General features: G+C 45.9%; 1 protein-coding gene across 13 annotated transcripts in view; it reads left to right on the top strand.

Annotated features, from left to right (window-relative positions):
* Window positions 1-21,101, top strand: part of LOC116953144 (netrin-G2-like) — a 179,925-nt gene that overhangs the window by 62,370 nt on the left and 96,454 nt on the right. The window lies entirely within an intron of this gene.

Below are 21,101 nucleotides of genomic sequence, written 5' to 3' on the forward strand. Positions count from 1 at the left end.
GGGCGGTGGCTTTTGGAGTCGTTTGAAGGCTCAACTCCCAATTGGAAGAATGTCGGACCAAACCACGGTCAGAAGTCCACGTTGCCCATCATCGATACTCCTCCTCTGCTTGAGCTCAAGAGCGATCATCCTATGGCTATACTGGTGTCCGCCACAGGGATGGGGAATTTTCAACCACTCGCTAAGGACAATGTATACCACCCAGTGCTCATTTGGCCATCATAAATACTTTTGCATTATTACTTTAACCTTTCCACTGGTTATATTGTTATGTTGCATCATTGAGAAGCACAATAAGGGAACTGATGACCGTTCAATTTGGATTAACTCTGAAATATATTTTTAAAATACATTTCTTAAGTTGGAGTGCCATTTCATCTCTCGTGATTATGATGGTGTGGATTTATAATTTAATATCAGGATCGGCCTGATCATGCAGCCAATCTCAAAAGATCTGAGAAACTAAGCAATGATCCGCCTGGAAAGTACTTGGATGGGTAACCATCATCCATGTCAGGTTACCATAGGTTGCTGTGGAACTACTGTATGTGGTGGGCAGTAGAGGACAGTGCAACACACATAGTTGTACCATACTTCTATGCTTCCACATCTATGCTGCCTGCCAACACCAACTCCCACTGACCAGCGTAGTGAAGCATTGTCATATAACCCGCACGGCCCCAATGGTGTGGTGTGACTCTCATCCAGCAGTGGATCGACAAATGTCCATCAGGATCAGCGACTGTGAAATCACAGGCCAAGTTAACGCGCACTAATTTGAATCACGATACTCTAGTCTGCCGTATCGTGCCTCGTGGCCGAGTGTTTACCGTCGTTCTATTAATTCCGCAATATTTTCAAGTTCCACAGCCTGTGAATGGGTTCCTAATTAGTGCTCTGCTGCTGACCGTGCTGGTTACGTGCCTGCCGTTGCACCTGAATAATTTAATGCTCGTATTAGATCGGTAAACCTTCCCTTCACACCCCTTTTCTGAAACCTGAAACACGGATGAGCTGCCAATTGTTTTAATGGACCAACGCGATGAACGTCGCAAATCTGCAAGACGCTGTAAAAAAAAAATGTACGGCTCTAGCCAAGGCGCATGGGACGTTTGCCAAAGCAGACAATTGGATGTATTTAATACGGTACTCGAAGGCTGTTTTGGTTGGCTAAAAAGGCTAAACAAGCATTGTAATTACCCAACCGACAAAGTCTCTCGTTGATCAGGCCAAAAAGTTTTTTCTGTCCGCCCCTCCCAAGAATTCAGGACACACGCTGAGAGTGGACATTGTGTAACTTGCAAGAGCTGAACATTTTTGTTGGAGATAATGTTGTCCTGATGACTGTGTTCTAAGCTAATGGAAATGCATTGTAGATATACTGTATAATCCATTATATATATTTCACTGCACAGTACCGTTCTGTAATCAAATAAATAAACGTATTTTGTCCTTTTGTCGGTAAGCATGAGATGGGCATAACAGCAGCCGTCCCTCGGCACATCTAAATCAAATACGGTTGAGAGGCCGATGTTAACAAAAAGTAAGTTTTTTGGCTATATAGTTCATATCCATTATTGCCCACATGTACAAAGGTCCCCCGTAGAGTATGAGTGAGCACATTAAGGCCATTATGGTGCACGAGGTGCTGGTGTGGTTAACGCACCACACCCGGCCGCCTTTGTCTCACCAGTGTTGATGTTTACCCATCGCACAAGGTGCTACTCATGTAAGGCTGAGGTGACCTCAGGAAAATCCAGGACTATTTCAGATATTCAAATTGCTATAATCATTGCGTTTAAAGTGTAGACATGTAATATGAAGAAAACAGATGTTACTGTTTTTTTTCAGTGAGTTTTGTCGCAATGTTTTAATGGGATATTGGTTGAGACATAATTCCGCGTTGCTGGCCATGAGCGGGAATCAAACTCAGGTCACTGAGTTCATAGCGTGATGTGATAACCACTACACTACCCCTTCCCACACTAAATGTACACACACACACACATTAATCTGCGTGAACCATTTCCATTTGTTTTGCTGTTGAAAAATCCCATGAGCAGATATATTTCATTCAATCGACAATACCTCACTCCATCAAGCATTCAAAACACATACAAGAAAAATGTGGTGAAAAAACACACATAGTTACACACTTATCCAAAACGGAGAGATATGTTTGTATATATAGTTGAACTTCTTTTGCACCGTTCAGAGCCAACAGTGCTAATCGGAGGTGCAAGGGAAGGACAGCAAACTAAACACACACAAAAACTTCTAAAGAAATGCATTTTCAATCTAGATTTAAAAGTGCATAGCTCCAGTGGTGTCCCAATATATCGGAAAGGAAGAGCGTTCCAGACAGGCCACAGAAGCTCACCTGAAGGCGTGCGATGCAGTGAGGTGTGGCAATATTTCAATAATTGACAGCAGACTGCCGGTCCTTGGCTAACGGATGCCATCCCAGACTCAGCCTCCGCTCACTCCCCCAAGATCACTCTCGGAGAGGAGCTCCCCGTCCCTATCGTTGCCTGACAAACCGTGTCGTCAAACTCGCACGTCACCCCAATTTCCTTCAGCCTGTCGTGCTGAAAGTGCATTAAATGCATTTACCGTGTTTTCCTCCCTGCTTGGGAGCACTCCACCCATAACCCCTGCTGCCCTCGTTGGCTCCAGATCCCGCCTCGAAGTGCCGCAGTCTTTATAAATATTGAAAACGGTACACAGCGGCGCTCCGATGTCTGAAAGGACCTGCATGCGAGTTATCTCTGAACTCTATGAGGTCTCGAGGTGTTTTCTCGATTCAATGTAATTGTAACTCTTGGCCGCGATTCGGTTTAATATGGTTTCTTATTATTTTACAGTGCGATGGATTTAACGGCATCAAGTGACCTAATGGGACATGTTAACCAATTATTTAGGGCATGAACAAATCTAAAACATATTCCTTCCTTGCACGACCCAGTTCTGGAATTCCCTCCATTTCGTCTCTTTTCCAAAGTTTCCTCCAACCTTGCCCAGTTTAAGAAACGTATCTCCCGACACCTTCAAGAGCACTGTGTTTTGTTGCTGGCTGCTTGGGATTCTGGACTTTTGGGCCTGTGCTCGGCAACAACGTTTTTTTCTTCTACCCACAATACAATTCGACGACACGGTATAATTGCCAACACGTTTGTTGGGCAAGAATGACTGAGGCTAGGGTGAGAGGCGGGAGGAGCCTTAAAGACAGGGAGTGAACCGATACATTTGATAGGCAAGGTCTGCTTGCCATATCATATTAATGGACTGTACTGAAGTCATTCAATCTGTGGAACAGGTACGGTGGCTTGCAGCCAGGGTACCAAGTCAGCAAAGCTAGACTGGACAAATGACATTGAGCAAAAACTGATACTGGTAGGAACGAAGTTGTAAACTGAGTGTACCAGCCTGCAATAGATTAATGTGCCCGTTCGTCCGTCCGTCCCCTTTCAATACTTTAACGAATTGAAATCTCGTGCTGTTGGGTGTAAAATCAGCAATAGACAGCGCAGAGACTTGTCCTACCAGCCCACCCTGCAGGGACCTGTTATTTCTGCAAGAAAAATTGGACCATTGTGAGGTGATAAAAAAAAATGTATTAGCCAATCTAATGTTTTCATAGCACCCTAAAAAGATTACACACAATAGCAACAGATAAAAAAGATGTTTTTTTTTAAATATGCACCAAGTGCAACACTTTCCATAATTTGTCCATGCATGCTTTGTAATGCGTAAGCACACACTATATTTGAATGCCCTACTCTAAACTTACCCGGAACTGATAATACCAACGATACTAAACCTCCCCTCAAGGGTCAGTAAGTAATACACGCAAGTTCTGCTCTCACTGTGAACAATGCTTTTCACAGAAAGGGGAGTTTTTCACCAATCCCATTGCATTCGGAGGGCTTGAGGGGGAAGACCCCCCGCCTCCATCCCTCGCCACCCTCACGCTGAAAGCTAAATTATTATCGTCAAAGTCAGAAAAGGAACAAATAACGTGCCCAAATATTAAACAGCAGTGGTGGGTTTTTCTTCAGCAATTCCTCGTGTACATAGCGACAAAATGTAGGATTTAAACAAGAGCAGATTGCATCGTGACTGATTCTGTTAAAGCGTTTAAAATGTCCTCAAAACATGTTTCCACATTCACTCCGTCATACCCGCCGCCTCCCGATTGATTTTAGCATTTTGTATCCCCCCCCCACCCTCCTCTAAACAAGGCCGCGTGCCACAGGGCTGCTTTGCACTCTCTTAACTCATGGAAACGTCCACTTTCAAGCGTAATTATTGAAAAAGCACCGACAGCAAATCAGCGACGGGATGCGGCAGAGAAACTCACCTGGAAAAATCACCGCAGCATCCGGCGTGCTGCTCATCATCAAATATCGACGCCGAAACGAATTCGTTCAACTCTCTGGACAGTCCTCGGCTGAAACATTTGGACTCTGCTAATGCAGTGGGCTCGTGTCATCACTCACGTGACGCGCTTTACGCTTTTACGGCCACAGCAGGGTCCCATCCTGCCCCATCTCGTCTCGCCTCGGCCTGGTCGTCCTCTGGGGTGCGTCTTTTGCGGGGAACGCTCCGGCGTGGTTTGTGCTCTGACATCCACGCAGAAGAGCCCCGTGCCCTTTTCAGGAACCCAGGGGCCGAGGCAGAGAGAGGTGCAGAGCGCATCCTTCCGCGTGCGCGTGAGTCGTCCTCAGGAGCCCCTTCAGCCTAAAGCGCAGGTGAAGAGTTGGGGGGGGGGGGGGGGGAGCAAAGAGAAAACAAAACAGGTCAGGGGAAATTATGCATACTCGTGGATTTGAGTAGAGCTTTCCAAACACGCGCCTGTCTTTGGAAGTAGTTCATTAGTACGGAAGCGGAGTGGTGGTAGCTGTAAAGGGCAAAATGCCTTTGCTTGGGTTGCAACTTGTAATTTTTGCTCTGGTTTGCGTCTCCAAGTCTTGAACAACATTTAGATCAATGTGGCAACTTTTAAATAGGGACCTAGAAGCAGCACAGCTTTACCTAATATTTCATTCATATATCAAAATAATAATAATCATTGGTGTGACCGTGCCTCTCCCTACCATTTCCATTAAAGACAGACAGGTGGGAATACATAATGCACAAAGCCTTTTGATGTATTTTATGGAAAGCATTACAAAGCAGCACTTATTTACCAGTCTGGCATCATTAAAATTGAGGTATAAAAATCAGAATCGCAATATAAAATATGAAATGAGAGGAATGAAGTCATATTTTAACACAAGTGGCATGAAATGTTTTAAAGATAAGATGTAGTGGTTATAACATTAAGTGTGTGGAAGGAAGTTCACGAAAAGGGCACCTATGAGTACATTTTGAATCTTGTAAAAAAAACAATTTCAACCGGTATTTATTCGTGCTCTGCTTTTTAGTTTCTCCTGCAAGTGGAAGCTAATGTTTCAGATCTGGTGATGTAAATATGTAAATACAGATATATATAATCTGTATATCACCATCTCTTCAGTTTAACACAAAGTCTTTTGTAATTACCTGTAAAACGTCATATTCGAATTGTAAATGTTGTGGGTTTAATCTTCAACGCACCAGTGTGCTGAACGAGTAACTAATTGACATGTTTTGTTTACGTGACAAACCTTACTATTTGTCTATGTCGGGTGGTGGCAGCTTTAACGACACATTTATATTTACGCGATCTAACCCAAAAACCCCTCTTATGCACCATCTTCTTCGATAACAACATCTCTTAGCCTCGCAATTCTGGTATCATACTAAAGATAATGTCGTCTTACCTTTAAATTTATCTGAAAATTATCATCAAATTGCCAAAATCTCCAGCAGCAATATTAAATAAACACATCACAGGTCCGATCTGTTCGTGGGAGATACGTCGGCAACCACCCTGATTGGCTGCCTTGTTTTAAATGTATTCTCAAAACTTCCTGACTAGCACCCGTAGCATATCTTGCACATTTTTTAAGAAACTTATTTTTTATCGGTATCCTTCCAAAAGGCTTGATTGGCTATCGACGAGCTATGGAAATGTCAATAGGCCGCCCGAAATTAAGTTTGCTTCAGTTCATAATTAAATATACCCAAGTACAGCTGACCTTTGAAACTATTATAGTGCTCATCAATAATTACATTTAATTAGTTTTGATCTATAACTCTCTGGCACGCAAGATAAACTCTGCTGTAGCACAGTCACACAGACAGAGTTAGCATTGACATTAAAACATCAAGAATGATGAATCAGCTGCTTACCCCCCCCCCCCCCCCCCCCCGCTAATACATTTAAAATTTGTTTCCTCATTGAGTTTAATTATTTTCAGCGAAATTAATTGCCACTAAGTGGAATGTTCAACACTGACGGTAGATCGGGTGCGGAAGGGCCTCTCTGTCAATTCACCAAGCCGAGCCAGAAGGCCCGGCCGTCAATAAGTGAATGAGGTCATCGATGAATCAAAGCGTTTACATTTTTAGGTTAAAGAGTGAATTACGTGAAATGTACATGTGAGCAGGGAAGGTGCACGCCATCATATCCCTGATATTAATATTACAACAACAAAGTGAGGGGTCTTTTGATGGTGCACGTCTTGCAAAGATTGTGATTGTCCCCACATTTAAGCAAATGTTGGGCGGTGGTCATCCCAATTGTTGATTTTAAGCCAGGGGCGGAGATTCCACATTCTTATAGCATGGACTAAGTTAGCCCGTAGAACGATTGCTGAATTGGTCATCGTTTTAGCAACCCTCAAGTGTAATAGGTTGAGTCACCCACAACCAGGAATTTAACTTGCAACCTTACGGTTATGCGAATTGTGATCTTCTCGGTGCCACCCAGCCAGATTGTATTACGTACGTGTGTGTGTGTGTGCAGAAAATGCAGCGCTTGCCCCAACATACTGTTAAGGCTATACGGAGGATCTGTGTTGTCACAACAGAGAAAGGAGCAGTTGATACCTTTCCATAACGAACCTATGCAATACACTTCCTACGGAAAAAATAATGTCATAGTCATAGACAATTAACATTTAACGTCAGATTCACTGCTTTTTGCTCCACATTGTATTGCTGTATATCGGCACGTGAATATCCCTCGTAAGGACAACGTCAATACCCCACCATCTCAGAAGCGACCTGGCCACAGATGATAGCTCAACGAAGTGGACTATCACGTGGACATTCATAGCAGCCAAAAAAAACTCTGAACGTGTGACGTTGATTCTAAATGTGGAGGGAAAAAAACCGGAGGACCCCGCAGAAAAATCCATGCGACCACGGGGATAGAGGAGAGAGACACGCAAACTCCAAACACATAGCAGGCGGTCAGGGTCGAGAGTGAACTCACATCCTCCCGTATACCAGGCGAGGTAGTTAACATCGCCTAGCCACCGTGGCGGCAGCAGCACAGCAGCAGTAGCAGCAACAAGAAGGGACGCAGCAAACAAGGGGCTGAGCTCTAAGTTGCACCGCCGATTGAACCCCACTTTAAGCGGCAACCTTTCGCACACCGTCGGCTGCCCGAGCCGGGCTGTAAATGTAGATGAAAGACATTCGCTTCTCGTTTCTTAACTTTTCCCTCCAAGGGCCCACGGTGGGCGGCCGATTGGCACTAAATGATCGATAGGCTATTAAAATAGCCGGCCCGGGCTCAGCTCGAGCAAAATAAACATTCCGTCGTGCACGTCACAGTGGGGGTGGGGGGGGGGGGAGGCCGGAGGCGCAGAGCGGGGCAGAAGAGAGGTTCTACTAAATGGGCAATCAATATTCCCAATCCCTACCCTGGCATGCAGATTGATCCGGCTTTCCGGCTTTTACTCAACACAAGACGACAACAACAAAAAATGGGGGAGAAAATGGGGAACGGGAGGCAATCGAGAGCCTCTTGCTGCGCTGCATATGCCACGGGGCAGCGCACGGCACATGGCACTTTGGCTGAGGGTTAACGCCGATTTCTGGCCCAAATCCGTCGCTACTCCTCTCACATTGACACGGCAAGGTGGCTTTCTTCATCGATGAATGCGTGACCAGACGCGACCTCGTGAGTGCGCTGGTCTGCTCGCGGTGGGCCAGCTTCAAGCCCTGTAGCCTGCCACATAACGTCTGGGCTCCGCGTGTCAAAGCGAAGTTGGGTGACACCCCGAGCAGAATCGTGTAAAAATGCCACGGTTCTATCAAGACGCCAGTCTCTCCGTAGGGAGAACTGTTGTAAAAAAAAGTATACCGAATACTAATTTACCGGCAACATAGTGTAATTATAATCATTCATAACTACATTTTCCGAAGTTTCAGGTCACCGGGTTCAAAGCACAATTTATGAACCACTGTGCCACTGAAGGGGATCATCACCATCACCATGCATAATTAATCGACTGTTGGATGATTATCTCCCCAAGTTGTCAACATCTTTCGTGATCGCACAATGTACCCAGCATCTTCTACACATGAGCCTATTTGCTCCCCGATGCATTCCCATTCATTGGCTCCTACCACTCTCACTATTCTTACCCATTGACCATCATCACTTCTCGTAACGTGTCACGGCGCAAGCCCACTCATTCTAAACATGTTTGAGGAAGAATGTCATTAACCTGTCTAGGGTTCATATTCTTGGTTCTTTCGGTAAAGTCACGTATAAGGGAAACAATAAAATAATAAAAAAATATTATTTTAGAAGGGAAACAATAAAATAATATATTTTTATTATTTCATATTCTTGGTTCTTTCGGTAAAGTCACGTAGAAGGGAAACAATAAAATAATATATATTTATTATTTTATTGTTTCCCTTCTACGTGACTTTACCGAAAGAACCAAGAATATGAATCCCTGCAGTCACGAAAGTTTAAATCAAAATTCTGTCTAGAGTTCTCTGATCCATGCCAGGTGTACACGTGGAGTCATACAATGACTCGTTTTGGGGGGTTTTTGCTGTTTATTCATATTTTTTGTGGGTTTTCGCTGTTGTTGGTTCATATTTTTGTGGGTTTTTGCTGTTGGTTCATATTTTTTGTGGGTTTTTGCTGTTGGCTCATATTTTTGTGGGTTTTTACTGTTGTTGGCTCATATTTTGTGGGTTTTTGCTGTTGTTGGCTCATATTTTGGGGGGTTTTTGCTGTTGTCTAATTTTTTGTGGATTTTTGCTGTTATTGGTTCATATTTTGTGTGGGTTTTTGCTGTTGTCTAATTTTTTTGTGGGTTTTTGCTGTTGTTGGCTCATATTTTTGTGGGTTTTTGCTGTTATTGTCTCATATTTTTGTGGGTTTTTGCTGTTGTTGGCTCATATTTTTTGTGGGTTTTCGCTGTTGTTGGCTCATATTTTTTGTGGGTTTTTGCTGTTATTGGCTCATATTTTTTGTGGGTTTTTACTGTTGTAGGCTCATATTTTTGTGGGTTTTTGCTGTTGTTGGCTCATATTTTTTGTGGGTTTTCGCTGTTGTTGGCTCATATTTTTTGTGGGTTTTTGCTGTTATTGGCTCATATTTTTTGTGGGTTTTTGCTGTTGTTGTCACATTTTTTTGTGGGTTTTTGCTGTTGTTGTCTCATATTTTTTGTGGGTTTTTGCTGTTGTCTCATCTTTTTTGTGGGTTTTCGCTGTTGTTGGCTCATATTTTTTGTGGGTTTTTGCTGTTATTGGCTCATATTTTTTGTGGGTTTTTGCTGTTGTCAAATTTTTTTGTGGGTTTTTGCTGTTGTTGGCTCATATTTTTGTGGGTGTTTGCTGTTATTGGCTCATATTTTTTGTGGGTTTTTGCTGTTGTTGGCTCATATTTTTGTGGGTTTTTACTGTTGTTGGCTCATATTTTTTGTGGGTTTTTACTGTTATTGGCTCATATTTTTTGTGGGTTTTTACTGTTGTTGGCTCATATTTTTTGTGGGTTTTAACTGTTGTAGGCTCATATTTTTTGTGGGTTTTTGCTGTTATTGGCTCATATTTTTTGTGGGTTTTTACTGTTGTAGGCTCATATTTTTAGTGGGTTTTTGCTGTTGTCTAATTTTTTTGTGGGTTTTTGCTGTTGTTGGCTCATATTTTTTGTGGGTTTTTACTGTTGTTGGCTCATATTTTTTGTGGGTTTTTGCTGTTGTTGTCTAATTTTTTTCGTGGGTCTTTGCTGTTGTTGGCTCAACTCTGTTTTCACACCCGGATTTTTCACAAGCCCGCACAACTAAAAAGACAAAACAAACACACCGCACAGACATTACTCGTAACACCCACGCCCACGCCGCCGCCGCCGCACAAAGGCCATTGTTTCGAATGATAAAAAAAATCCAACGCAAACAACAACAAAACAATCACGTCAGTACCATTTTTAATGAGGGCTCATTAGTTGCATATTTCTTTGCACGTAATATGTTTGAACTGCTCCCTGCAATGCATTTAGACTTTGTTTTTCAGATTGCATTTTCGGTTTTATTTGGGCGCAGGTAAAATCCCATTTGGGCACTAAACGCTCTACAGCGTTGGGCACTTAACGCCGCCTTGAAGGACCTTGACATTCAACGATGACATCTATACAAACTGTTGATTACATTCCACATGGAAGAAGAATAAGACTAAACGCTCCTTTTTCGACGCGGATCCGGTTACAGAAACCTGGTTACCACAATAAAAAAATACGAGAAGAAAACAATACAAACACAAGTGTGTATGGTCAAGTTCTTAATGGCAAGGTCACGCATCAAAGTGGTCGATCAATGTTTATTTTGTGTTGTTCTTTCAAGGCACCATGGCCTCTCAACTGTTCGTCTTGTGGTGCTTCTGCATGAGGCTGGGTGATGATGTAGTTTGAGCGGAATGCTTGACACACAATCAAAAGGTTCGACCTGACAACTCTTTCTTCAAGGGTCAAAATAATAAGTGAACTGTATTAGTGCCACGATGAGGAAAACTAGTGCAAGTTTGAGAAGAGGTTTTCCCCATTTTTCCGTCAACAAAACAGGTGTTAAGATGTTAAAACACCAAACTGAAACCTTTTACAAGGAATCATGTGTGCATTAACCACAATACTTGTGGTCAGAATGCAAACAAAAAGCATACTCTGATGAAGGCGTACAGGCATCTGATAAAGGCGTCCAGCTGTGCGCCTTTTGGCGTCCTCTGGTCTAACACCGTTTGAGACGAGGCTCGAAAGAAAGCTGTCTCTGGTGTGGACCAATCAGTTTCAAAGACAATAAATATATTCTCAGAGTATGTTTTTTGTTTGCATTCTGCCCACAAGTATTGTGGTTAATGCAGACATGATTCCTTGTAAAAGGTTTCAGTTTGGTGTTTTAACATCTCAACACAGCTGTTTTGTTGCCAGAATAAGGGGAAAACCGATTCTCGTATTTTGGTGCTGGCAAAGGAGGCCCCATGATAGCGCAAGTCTCGTCAATCCCCCTGGCTCTGTACACCCAGCAGTACAAAGGGGCTCGTGGCAGTCGATCGGGAGAGCACGTGTGGGTGGTGCGGTTAAGATGTGGTTACTTCCGCTTCTTCCAAGACGTCTTGCCGGCTTGGACGAATTAGGCTAATACACCCCCTAGAACAGCTGTCTTGAGCTCCCCAGAGCTCCCTCTTGTGGCGGCCCTTCCGCCAGCAATGGCACGAGCTCGCAGTTGCAGGGTTGCGCTCTTCACGTGCACTGCGCATCGTTGGACGCGACGCTGCCGCCGTACGCCACTCATGGACGCCGCCGTAACTTTTTTGAGCGAGCAATGAAGCCAGGACGCTCCCTATTGGCGGATAACACAGGCGGGGAAAGCAGCGGGGTTCGACAGGGAGCTTGCGAGAGCTAATTAATGCTCTCAGTTTGACCCCCACCCCCCCCCCCCCCCCCCAAAAAAAAAAGGATACTCTCTGCGCAAACTCGAACGGAGAGCAAATTCTTCTCCCGCAACGCGGGCCAAAAAAATATCTCCCTTGCGCGACAGCCTCTGACAAGCATGCCACATCCATGGGCCAGAAACTAGATCTCGTCAGCAGGCTCTGATCATCCCTTTTGTGGTGGCGACGAGCGGGCGCGCACATTGCCCAGCGGTGCTGTTTTCCCATTTACAGCTGTCTCTGAGATGCACACCGAGGGCTGGTGTCGTATTAAAAACTAGCGTCTGCCGTCGGGTGCCAAGCGCCGAGAGTGAAAAGGTTAAGGCACGACAAGTGGGGAATTAAACGGCTAATTAATCCTCATTGGACCACTGGTTACCTGACACACACACACACACGCTGCTCCGAACTCCAGGTGGTCACTCGTCTTGTGGATATATTTACTTATTTGAGGTACGTACTCAACTATCTGGATGCTTACGTGACTTTACCGAAAAAAACAATGAGTTATTTTATGCAGTCACGAAAGCTTTAATACTTTATTATCTGGATGCTGCCGCCGTGTTAACGGTGAGCACGCTGGGCCTGTAGTCCAGAGGTCGCCGGTTCGATTCGATCTCCCGGCGCAGCGGTCGAAGCAACGGAGCAACTTTCTCGAACCCCCACCCACCATCTATGTCAAACCAGCAGCAGTGCAAATGGATATCACCCCAATGAGTCGATTGGCAGGTCACGTGTGGTGGGGTAAAGTGTGGGGACTCTTACCTCTTCATAGATGTTCAGTCAGCACAGGGACGAAATAAACCAAATAAATACTGTACCTTCCGGAAGGGAGGCGCTTCCGCTAGCAGTGATGTGAGCAAAGCAGTTGTAGGGCTGCACATTCACGTTTTCCCCTCCTTACGATCCGGTATTGCAGTCAGAGCGCTCACAATCGGATTGATAGAATGAGCACCACTCTGTAGAACGAGGAATTGCCACCACTCGCATATTGGGAGAATTTGAATACAGGGAACAGGCACTTTATGTATTGCAGTTACAGTAAGTCTGAGGGCTTGATAAAAGCATCATCGGCGTAGACCGTGGACGTGATTTTGTTTTGATGGGTGGCAGCTTCTGCCAATCTTAAGTGGAGCAACAGCAAACACAGCAGCAATACTGCCGATCATCGACCAAACATCGGTGGAACTGCCTTTTGGCCCCTAGGCCCTTATACCCAAGTAAGATAATGTTGAGTCACTTTACACAAAACGACCCAGAGAATGTGCCCAATCTCGCCATGTATATATTGGAAGCTAAGCATTGCTGAGCCTGGATAGTGCTTGGATGGTTAACACCCTTGTCTATCAGCTGTTCGAGGCTGCGGGTTAAGTGGTGGATTAGCAGAGGACAGTTGCAGCAAACACTTCATCGCACTACTCATCTGTGCTCCCCACCTTCGCCAACCTCGCGCTGACGAGCGCGGTGAAGTATGGTTAAGTAACCCGCATGACCCGCATGGTGTGGGGAGAACCACATCCAGCAATGGATTGACGAAGGGGCTATACACATTACTTCGTGTATACATATACACAGAATCGCTGTTTTGTGATATCCCTCCACTGGTATGCCCTACTTTCTGTTCAGCATCTCCAGGTGCCGCTCCGTTTAGACGCCATGGAGAAGCAGATCACATTGCAATGAATATTAAAAGCCCAAACAAATGAATGGATTTCAATAATCAACACATTTCAGAGCGGTGTTATCACCTTCACCACGCCGCTCTTCAAAAATGCACTTTTCTCTCGAAACTTGGCCGCGGCACTTTTTGACCCCGAAAGAAAGTGGTCGCAATTATGTTGCGCGATGTCCCTCGTGTGGGTGAGCCGATCTCAATCGAGTTCCCCGCTAATAGCACTCGATAAGCCAAATGAGTGTAAAAAAGGCTGCAGGCAAAACTTTGGCTTTGCCTTTTAACACTCAGCCGGCCGCAATTTGTTTTCAGGTTTTCACGCAGCGCGACGCATTAATATCAACCGCGCAAAGAGCACTTCACTCATTCTCGACCGTCCATCGCAACCACGGCGCCCAGCGAGCGAGTCGGGGTGAAGGAGGAGCGCTTTGGCTACTTCTGCTCCGTGATCCTGCATTCCAGCTGGAGTAAATAGTGAGCAATGTTAAGTGAGGCTTCCCAACGCGTTGCCCAAAAAGCCCTCCCTCCGGCGAATACGAGCATCCGCTTGTCGCGTGCCGCGACCAAGAACCTTACGTGTATACGTGCAGCCCCTTTGTGTCACTCCGCTGCTGGATGAAGAAGGCCTCCTCGCTCTCTGCGGGGCATGGGGGTTACAATGACCACGCTTCGTGACGCTGGTCCAGCGTGGCCTTGGTGAACGCGAGCAGACCATCGATGTGGCAGCAGAGAAAGCGCATCGCTTATTGCGGCACAGCCCTCTGGTGCCTGCTGCATTGCCCCCCGCAGCCCGTAACAACCCGTTCGCGCATGGTGGTAGGCCATGCAAGTGTTTGCTCGGGCTCAACCGTTCTCAGCGCCCGAGACCTCACGAGATTGCCCCTATTCAGCGTGATTGCGTTGTGTGGAGGTGTGGAGCCTGGGATTCGAATCCAGGGGTGCACGCATTGCCAGGGGCACCCAGCATTAGCCTTCCGAGTTACCCGGTACACCTTCGCATGTTGACAGGTGTTTACACGGCAGAGAGGAGAGGCGATAAATGTAGCACATGTGTGGAACTCGGGGCGTTCATCCCCCCCCCGCCCGCCCGCTCGCAGAGGCAAAATCCAAGTGGACTCGTTCGGTCCCTGCGGGAGCCCGCGTCATTTAATCGGATCTAACAGCAGGACCCTGAATCCCTGAAGCTACAAATTGACTCTAACTAAGGAACACACACATATATATAAACATTTTAGGTAGCGATACCGAGGCGATTTCACGTCGCTGCGAAGCCGGGCTGCAGGGGGGCGAGGGGCCGAATCTCTTCACGCACTCGAACCTTGCTTGTCTGCGAAAGGTGGGCGACAGACATTGTCCGCTGAATCGTGCGGATGCGTTTGTGCGGTTACTCTGCGGTAATTGAGTTACGCAGGCAATCGCCAAATGTGTGGGTGCTAATGGGGTCGCAGGCTGCTTCAGGTGTTGTGAGTGTCCCGACACCCCCCCCCCCTTCCCCCCCCCCCCCCCAATATTTTTAGAACTGGCAAAGACACCTGCAACATTTAGGACAAAAATAATGCAATTTTTCAGTTTGCGCTTAACTCCCTTCAACTAGGTGATGTTAATTACTCTGGAGAGGGAACCTTTAAACTACTTTTTTGTGTTTAGTTTGTTGTCCTTCCCCCGCGCCTTCGATTAGCACGGTTGGCTACGTACGGTGCGAAGGAAGTTCAACGTCCGTGCATACATAGAGAGCAGTGCAGGCTCAGTGGGCCGAGGACTGAGTAAGTATAAGCCGGTGGTTGTGTAGATTTAATGCAATCATAGTGCAGTAGAGCTCCTCTTAGCCCTGACAATGTTGGGGTGAACTTCTCAGATGCTCTCTCGCTGAACCCCCCCATGTTTAAATGTAGTTTTTAATCAGACTGCGTGGCAACGTGAAAAGGCCATCCGACTCGAAACAATCGGTAATGTTGCAACATTTCGAATCCCAGTTAGAGGTCGGTTTAAGTCCCTTGTCCCTCCAGGGTCCATAACGATGTGGTGAGTCAAGTGTGGTTACTCTGACTCCTGCCATTAACGATGTGGTGAGTCAAGTGTGGTTACTCTGATTCCTGCCATAACGATGTGGTGAGTCAAGTGTGGTTACTCTGATTCCTGCCATAACGATGTGGTGAGTCAAGTGTAGTTACTCTGATTCCTGCCATAACGATGTGGTAAGTCAAGTGTGGTTACTCTGATTCCTGCCATAACGATGTGGTGAGTCAAGTGTGGTTACTCTGATTCCTGCCATAACGATGTGGTGAGTCAAGTGTAGTTACTCTGACTCCTACCATAACGATGTGGTGAGTCAAGTGTGGTTACTCTGACTCCTGCCATAACGATGTGGTGAGTCAAGTGTAGTTACTCTGACTCCTGCCATCACGATGTGGTGAGTCAAGTGTGGTTACTCTGATTCCTGCCATCACGATGTGGTGAGTCAAGTGTGGTTACTCTGATTCCTGCCATAACGATGTGGTGAGTCAAGTGTGGTTACTCTGACTCCTGCCATAACGATGTGGTGAGTCAAGTGTGGTTACTCTGACTCCTGCCATAACGATGTGGTGAGCACACTACTTCAGAAATAAGCACAGCTGGTCTTGCTCTGAAGGTGTGTGCTATATATCCAGCTTCTTTTTGTAATAGGTAACTGAAAACTTTTTTTTTCTAAATCAAATTTCCCAAATGTGAAAAGAAAATCGTTGTTTTGTCGTGGAGCATTGCGGTTTAGAAATGAACAAAAAGCATTTCTCCTTAATCAGCCTAAAGGTCGATGTCTTTTCCTGCACACCGTGAGATTACCCCACACACCTGTGACTTGAAGCAAGTAAATCTATATATAGAGTCCATTTATAGTAAACAGCACTTGAACCTTATGGCGGGACCCCGGGGTCCCGAATAAACGAAAGTCAAAATCGTAATTAATACATTAATTTTGGGCGACTCCGTCCCACCGTGCACACAAACCCCGTGACCCGCCTGGCGCGGATCGTTCCGTCGTCACGTCGCGTGCCGTTCAAGCGCAACAGCAGCGAGGACGAATGCGCAGAAGAAACGAAACTTTGATTAGCGCATCGTGTGGAGCTCGTCGACAGGAATAGATCGCCGTGCCGTTCGCCTTCAACAGACGTAAAACGACGTCGCGACGCAGTTTATGCGAGAGCCGGGGGGCTTATGTGGGGGACCCCGGGGGTCTCGCCATGAGGTTCAGTCTTGTCCATCATAAAAAGACAATTTGTCAGCTCTGCAATGCAGGCTGTGAAATGTGCTTTCAAACGAGGAGAGGCGGAAGCCTTGTGTATGATTCATCGTCAGCGATACAACGGCGTATCGAAAATAGGTCATTGTGGGCGCGGGCATTTTTTGACATTGAAATTAGTTTCCAGAAACTCGGCGAGTAAAAATTACTCGAGGAGTAATTCCACTTGCGGCCGGCCTTGGATTGCATTGAGACAGCAAAATATATAGCGGTGGGATTATAATAATTGCATTCTGTGTGCTGGGCCTGAATGTGTAATGCACAAAAAGTGTTATTAACCGAGTGCATTTGGTGACTTTTGCCGTCTCTTCTTTCTCGAACGCGCGCCCCTAACAAGAACACTGGCGATGGTGCTCACACCTTATTTGCCCACAAATGTGCGATTCACACTTTTTGGCTTTTGTGTTTGGCGTTGCGCAGCTTCTCGTTACGCACTCGTACTTTAATTGTGATTAATTCTCGCACTCGGCGCGCAATTCAGTGACTCACGCTGCAACTCGCTCTATTTAATTACTGCCCATGGTGCTGCCATCGTGACATCGCGTGGAATGCCCGCGCAGTTGTGGCGCTGATGCATGGCCCTCCGATACGTCTTCGGGGCCGTGCTGCGTGTTATTCGACTTCCCAGTCATCATTACTGTCACAGTACCAGAATTAATGCGATTAACTGGCATCATAAAATCATGAATGTACACGTTATGACATTTGGATCAACAACAACCACCGCTGTTCACCACGAAGTGGCGGTGACGTCACCACCACGGCGCTTGTGCCATGCTAGGTGCACTTTGAGGCCGTGTCAAGTGGCAGGAAGGCATGGAACAGACCCAGGTGCTATGGGCTGACTGACTGAGATGGCTGGCAGATGCACCAACTGTGCTCCCCACTGTGCCAACTCTCTTCCGTTTAGCCGCCCGGCGCTCCGCTCTTTGTTGTGAGCGTGGCTCCTCTTCCCTTCGTCATTGCTGGTGGGCGACTGCTTGGACATTGACACAGAAAATGGAACAAAGGCTGGAAAGGGCACAAAGCATTGTGGAAAGGTGCACGCTGTAGCATGCCGTACAACTTGAAATTACACGGGAGAGCCACAGAACAATCACGAAACAAAAGTACGCAGTCCCGTGGCAGCAGCATTACAGTTGCCACTTCAAAAGTATGAGCATCAGCAAGAGCTCACAGGATCACAGCGAATGGTGCCAAAGCAGTGAGAACAAAATAAAATCTGACAAATGTGCAAAGTAGTAACAACAACAAAAAAAACCGCGAGGTTCTTCACAGCTCGAGCGACTTTCGGTCTGTCGCGACGGAGGAAGCCGCGACGGCGATGTCGGGGCCCCGTTTTTCGGGCTGCTAACGACGGGCATCGTAACTGGACAACATTTCGCAGCCTCGCTCAATTTGGCAGGGCTCGACGCTCAATAAGGGGCAGCGAGCGCCTGAGCTGAAATAAACATGAGCCGGACCCGGGTCGAAGCGAGCGTGGCCAAGAAACAGCCTGAGAGATGGCAACGGCAGCACGCGAAAAAAAATCAACGCGAGCACGGGGCCCCGTGCCACAGACGAGGCCGCAATGCAATGCGCGAGTGAGATGGATACGTGCGGTCAAAGTGGATTTCAAAGAATCCAACATTCTGCCATCAAAGCGGGACTTTTCTGCCGAGTCGCCCGTTTCTGGTCGAAAATCTCGAGGCGCTTCTAATGCTTCTTGCGGAGTTGAACAGCATCATTCTTGAATGCTTACTGTTCTTCTAAAGTAGCCATTTGTTTGCTTTATGCTCCACTAATGCGCTATGCATATTTTAAACCTGCCATTCCGGGATGGTGCAGTTCTGCCAATATATATTTATACTTTATGACCAGAGTTATTTTAATATGCAATGCTATTTGCTGACTGGATGCTAAACACTGAGAGAGAGAGAGAAAAAAAACATAAAATCATGAATAAGAGTATATTAATATATCCGATGACATATCGGTCAGAAAAGTTGATATTGACAACATAAATTGGAACAAAAGCTAAAAAGTGCTTTTGTGAAGATGCGTACGTGTGGAATTTCACTGGAAGACAGAGGAAACGTGTGGAACACAAAACATGCGCAAGTTGGAGACATCATATAGAACTGTTTAGAAAACGTTTGGTGGGCTTGGGCAGGCCACGTGACTGGCAGGGATGATGGCCGGTGGTTAACGCCGAGCGATGGAGTGGCAGCAAACGAAGAGACAATGCTCCAGAGTACATCCGCCGTGGAAACGAATCGATGAAATCTCCTTTTGCGCAGACGCTAGACAAATCGTCGCGTCTCAAGATCGTGAGAGACGGGGGACAACATGGTGAGGATCTTAACCGAGCAAGTGTAGAACGTACGCTGAAATTTTGTTTCCCAGTGTCCATGCTTCGGATCTATGTCACAGCGAGCAATATGCACTCATTGAAACGTTTTCTTTAAGGACCGTGACGTGGTTCGTTTTTAGTCTGATCCCTTGCTGCCTTCAGTAATTAATCGTCCCAGGTATCCAAACTCTGCTGTGTTTTCTGGCTGTGTTCCTGCAATAAACATCTTCATGTGTTTATTGAACATAATGGGCATTATTTTGGGAAGAGAGACGGTCCCTTGTGAGAACAGTCTCTTTTGCAAATGAACAGTGGTAACAAATGCACGGCATACACATTCAGTGCAACAAAAATACAAATAGAATACGTATGCGCTACGAATGGTCGAAACATTCACCCGAATATTTAAACGGATAAATATTCAATGTCAGTACATTGTAATAATCATTATCGTTATCGTCAGAAATAATCAGCCACGGGCATGTTATGATCGTGTATTTTTAATTGTGATAATTAAATGTCAGAGGCATGAAGGTGCCGCTTGTGTTGCCTTCGTTGCTTGTTTCACACATTCATGAACACCATTTACTCGTTCATGCAGTGCAAATAATGTGTGACATGGCAGAGATGATATGTCAACAGAACGAATATCGTTCGATACCAACTGCAGAGGATGCCACCATGATGTAACGATTGGCACGCTGGTCTTGCACTTCAGAGATCGTCGGTTTGATCTCCGGATGCAGTCGTTGAAAGTTTATCGAAAATCCCCGCCCCCTACTCTGTCCACCCAGCAGTACAAATGGGTATACAAATTGATCAATCGGTTGGTTGCGTGCGGTGGGGGTGAAGTGTGGGTACTCCCACCTCTTCAAAAATGTCTGCCCAGCATGGAAGAATTAGGCCTAAACACCCTCTCAAGGGGCTGCCTAGAGCTCCTTCAAGTGGAGGTCCTTCTGCAGGGCTGCAATTTTACCTTTAGCCATGATTGTAGAACAAACTAACATGTATAATTATGAAGGGTTTGAGTATACACACAACATCTTGGTGACCATATGTTAACTACCTCGCCTGGTGTACATGAGGTTGTGTGTTCGATCCCAACCCTCACGCCTGTATATTTGGAGTTTGCATGTTCTCCCCGTGGTGGTATGGATTTTCTCCGGGTCCTCCGGTTTTACCCTCCACATTTAGAATCAACACGCGTTTATTTGGCTGCTATACATTTACACATGATTAGCCACTTCGTTGAGCTATCATTTGTGGCCAGTTCACTTCTGAAAAAGAGCTTCATAGCTCATTCGGCCTTACCTGGTAAAATAAAAAAAATAGTTAGTCATTTAAAAAACAATTTCATAGGGGAACAGAGGCACAGTGGTTAGCGCGTTGCACTACAAACCCGACCACCTGAGTTCAATTCAAGCTCATGGCCAAAACCTCAAATGAGTACCTGGTGCGGTGTGTAGATATCGCCACTGGGGAGACAAAGGCGACCGGGAATGGTCTTGTCCACCAACCCCCCCTTGTGCCGTGCTGGGCTTCATAGGTGCACTTGCCCAACCAACTGTTACGGCTACATGGGGGATCTTTGCCTTTTGTCTGCAATGTTATGTTTGGGTGTGTTGCTGGTGAGGGCGTGAGTATTCATGCCAGACACTGGCAACGTTCCAGGCTCAGCCACAACAAGGATGAGATGGATTAGAGAAGTGGCACTGCTGCTCCGATTTAAGAAGGCGCCATGGCTGACTGTAACCAGATTTTTATTATTTTATAATCTGAGAGTCCAAGGTCACAGAACGCAACATGGAAAACACCTCATGAATTATATATAGCCCGCCCTGTGCTACATGAAGCACGAATATCCCTCCCTCTCAACTGTCTTTTTTTCCTCCACTTAGTGACTTAAACAATTAAATGTCCAACAGAATATATTCATTCTAAAGTCACTTGACCTTTAATTTTATGTCCAGTTTTGTAAAAATGAGTTCAAATAATTGAGG

Source organism: Petromyzon marinus, chromosome 50, assembly GCF_048934315.1.
Source record: "Petromyzon marinus isolate PM22_M1 ecotype Great Lakes invasive population chromosome 50, UKy_Petmar_22M1.pri1.0, whole genome shotgun sequence".
NCBI lineage: Eukaryota > Metazoa > Chordata > Hyperoartia > Petromyzontiformes > Petromyzontidae > Petromyzon > Petromyzon marinus.